Genomic DNA, 4317 nt, shown 5'->3' with positions numbered 1-4317 from the left:
TTAAATATGTTCATCATTAAAGTGAGTTCAATTTAGATTCAAAAGCATTTTGTCATGTAAAGATGCTACTCTAATATTCTATTAAACTGGTGATTGCTTTTTCCTTTTCATACTTTGTGATTGTCTTGGTTAGGAACTTGGTGAGAATTTAGTTGATTATCTGGTGGATCAAGCAACTGTTCAAGATATTCTCGTTGAACTATTTTATTTTAATTTTAATTTTAATTCGTAATTGTAGGTGGAGGCTTTTGCAAGTTTGTCAATGTTAGTAATTTGATTAACATTCGAAGTTTCTTATTATGTTTTGGCGGTAAGTCGTCAACATGTAATTATAGCCTACATACTATTATATATAATTTGATCATTATTTTCTTATTGGTTTAACCGAAAACCGAACCGATAACATAAAAAGCTGACACAAATTTTATTGGTTTGTTATTGGGTTAGCATATTTTAAAACGAAAACCGACAAACCGAATTGATAATATGTAAAATTGAACCGAACTGATTGATGTACACCCCTAGTTTCACTTTCTCAAGCTGAAACCGTCAGGATCCACTAGTTATGGATACCAGGTTACTACCTCAGCTCTACACTTCTCTATCAAGCAAGCATAAAACCATGAGGTATATTCAACTAAACATAATATATAGGAGTTAAGACACAGTAACAACTCATACCCACTTAAAATTAACACCAAAAATTGATAATTACTAACACCCATTAAGTAAAACACAACAATTGGTTAAATTGTAAAACCTCAAGATTGGGATTCTAGCCAATTATCATATAAAAAGACGAAATTTGATACCTACTACATGTTCCGTAGTTGGGTATGTGAAAATCCAAAGTCCACAATAAATGATATCTTCTCAATACCCAATTCAAAAATCTTGCTAAAATTACTCAAAATCAACAATAGCAGTGTTTTTGCTCTCTATCTTTTGTTCCTCACAATTTCTGAATACTTTCTCTCTCTTCCAAAAATCACTTTGTACTAATCTGAGGTGTGTCTTGTTTAGGCCAATCGGCGAGGAATGTCGAGCTTCATCGATCGTCCTTTTCTCTCACCTTCTTTCTTCACCTTTTCATTATGCAAACAATGTAATTTAAGTGATCTAAATCGATATCGCCGATCATTTCCACAATGCTATCTTTGATCTTTTATCTTGACAAATTGAGTTCAACTTGGCTTCACTCAATACCTTCGACGACATGGTCATCCTTCGTCGATGCAGTCGGCGAGTCACTGATAGGAAATGCACTATGCCTAAGTTCTTCCCATTTCAGGTCTTGACCGAGGAATACATAACAACAATATACTGGGCAAGTATACACATAAATAGATAAAAATAAGAAAATAACATACTGGAAGAGAGTTTCATCAGATATTAGCAACAAAAGTGGTAGGTAGTAAAGCTATACAATCATATTTTTTATTTATTTATTTTTGCCAAATTATACCATGAAGTAAACTAGATTTTCGGGACAAACCAATATCCATGAATACCAAACGCAGTGCCCTTATTTTTTAGATGCTAAAACCGAACAAAAATAATAAGGAAGGAGGAGCAACCGCGACTTCATTTCAAACAATGTTAATCCCATACAGTACATAACACAATATCCATTTTCCATATGAGACAGTTTGAGAAATCATCTTTCATTTTTGAAGAAGAACAGCCCACAACATCAACACTAACGAAATGAGCCGATATGCGACCACCTATTAAAATTACAGCAGCGAGCCAAACTTTATTTCTACAAAAACATGGACGGAGCAGTACCCAGACGGTCAACAAATAAGCATACAAAATCGGAGTGAGTACAACAAAACCGAGAAAACATTAGAGGAACAATAAGCAAGAAAAATCAGATCAAACAAGTGATAAAAATCTTTTTTTTTTACAAATATATTAACTTCATAAAAGATTAGCTTGAGAAGGAAGATCTAAACTCGTTCATATGAGACAAAATTTCTCTTGGAATCTTTAGAGGACAGAAAACAGTTCGACATATTGAACTCAAAGTAATGAAAGAGCCGAACTAGTTATTTACCTTTTGAGGGGCAGCGAAATTGGTGACGAGATGAGCAGGGAGTTGGATTCTACCACAGATACACGATCTGGAAAAGCGAGCGGGTAACCTAAACAACAACGGAACTTGACCGAACCTTGACAAATGATGGTGAACAAGCTAGAGGAATCGAACTCGGCCGGAAACTAACTATTATTTTCTCTCTTTCAAACGTGTTTTCTATCTTCTGTGACTATTCTTGCTGATTTTATGCCTTAGTAAGGTTTTATCAATTTTTCCTCAAACTCATTTTCAAATTATTACTTTTTTTTCTCTGTTTTCGTCCAAAGCTTTTCACAAAACAAAAACTCCCCCCCCCCCCTTCTCACCCCAAAACAATGAACCAAAGCGATTATATAGAGGAGGAGACCAGGGTTTGAAAAGTTGGGGAAAACGGACCAAAATACCGATGACAAAAGGCCCACCTCTCAATTTGAATCTCAAAACTCTTTCACCCTTTTAGGATGAAACCTTTTTCTGAAGCTTTCAACTTCATTCCGAAAAGGTAAGAAGAACGGATGGCTTCGATCATTTTCCATGTCCTTAGTGTCGATGTGTCTGAATCCTACGCCAAAGGACGAGTTCGCAGGTCTGCTCCTGCTGAAAGCATTTTGGAGTGAGAGACGTTGAGAGAAGATGACAAAAGGTCGAGCAGCTGTATGCATACTAATTCTCTCATATTGGAATCGTTGCTCCATCGCGTGTGTCATTCACGCGTTACCACTGGGAGTTGCTGTTGTCGCGCTTGCTATTGACGCGTTGAGTTCTGCTTTGGGGGGAGTCCTTTTCTGGGAATTTTCACGGAAAGAAGAAAAAGGATTGGGTCTGTTATTTGGGGATTAATGAGAAGGTACGGGTCAAAGGGGAAATTGAGGATTAAAGGGGAGAAAGGCCTGAGTCGGGATTTGAATTGTTAGTAGGCCTTTTGGGTTAAAATTGGTGGGCTGGGAATCGGGAAATTAGGTGCGCTACTGCGAATAGTTTTGGCTGAAGGAAAATTTTAATGGCCCTTTGAAAATTGAAAAAAAAAGAAAAAGACATTAGACTTGAAATGAAAACTCGTTTAAATTTGATTATAACCAAATTTAAATCGCTTGATGACCTTAATCGAAAAATTAAATAAGGCGACGAATTTATATAAATTAATTAATGAGTTCCGCTTAACTTTAATGAAATAAAATAATCGTCTTAACTTAAACTAAATAATTAACAATGTAATATGTTATATAACTAAACTAATTAGCATGATGCTTATGTAAAAGTAAAATCTTTTGACGCTATTTCTTAAAGGCGAAATAGTCTGGTGGACCCTTATACTTGTATGAGTTTGTATTCTGAACCATTCTACTTAGCCCTTTGTAATCTGGACCCTCTAACTCAATTAAAATAAGACTTTTAAGCCCGTCGAACCATGTGTGTAGCTCACTCTCTTATATATAATTCACATGTCATATCCACGTCAGATATATATGTAATTTCATACTATTTTTTTATAATTATTAACCAAAATTAGTTATAAAATGTAAAATAATAACGTTTTAATTTATTATTGGCATTTATAATTATCTCTATCTTCACGATCAAAAGAAAGTCATCACCAGCGTCGTCACCATTTTTGCCGGCGTTAGTCACCATTTTTACCGGTGAAATCACATATACTTTCTCCCTCACCTGTCTTCATCTCCGCCGCACACGACCACTATTTTTCTTTCCTCCTACAACTTCAACAAAAATAACAACTTAAGCCACCTAACAATCAGATCTGGCCAATCTTTTCATAATCCAACGCTGACTATTACTTAAACACCCAAAATTGCTTACAAATACAATTTTACACCAACCTCTAACGTGAAGCTTGTCAAATCGACCCAAAATTTGCCTGAAATTTTCTTGGGTTATTGAAATCGGTTGAAAAAGATAATTATAAGGGTTAGAAGGAGACGATTTATGTGAAAGATTGAAGATGAGGATCTGCAAACTCCCTTCTCCATCCTCTTCGCCGTACCTGTAAACTCCCTTGCCGCCGCCGCCTCATCACTCCATTCTAGCAAAAAAGGGACTAAAACCCCTCTCTCCCTCTCACACCATTGCGAATCGCCGAGTACCGCAGTGAAAGCAACGTGATTCTCTCTCTTAACTGATAATAGCTCTTTTGGAATGATGTCACCAAAGTGTCAATCCAAGATAGGCTAAATAAGATGACTATGGTGTGGAGAAAAAAAAGGTTTGGGCAGTGATGG

General features: G+C 36.0%; 1 long non-coding RNA gene across 1 annotated transcript; it reads right to left on the bottom strand.

The window, feature by feature from the left end:
• Nucleotides 1–657: 657 nt before the first annotated feature.
• On the bottom strand, nucleotides 658–2971 carry LOC107016221. Its single transcript, XR_001456433.2, has 2 exons — nucleotides 2060–2971; nucleotides 658–1323 (listed from the first exon to the last, which is right to left on the bottom strand). It is a non-coding gene; the product is annotated as an uncharacterized LOC107016221 (long non-coding RNA).
• Between the last annotated feature and the right edge of the window lie 1346 nt (nucleotides 2972–4317).

The sequence above is a fragment of the Solanum pennellii genome, chromosome 4 (genome assembly GCF_001406875.1).
Source record: "Solanum pennellii chromosome 4, SPENNV200".
Lineage (NCBI taxonomy): Eukaryota > Viridiplantae > Streptophyta > Magnoliopsida > Solanales > Solanaceae > Solanum > Solanum pennellii.
This window is presented reverse-complemented; position numbering and strand designations above follow the sequence as displayed.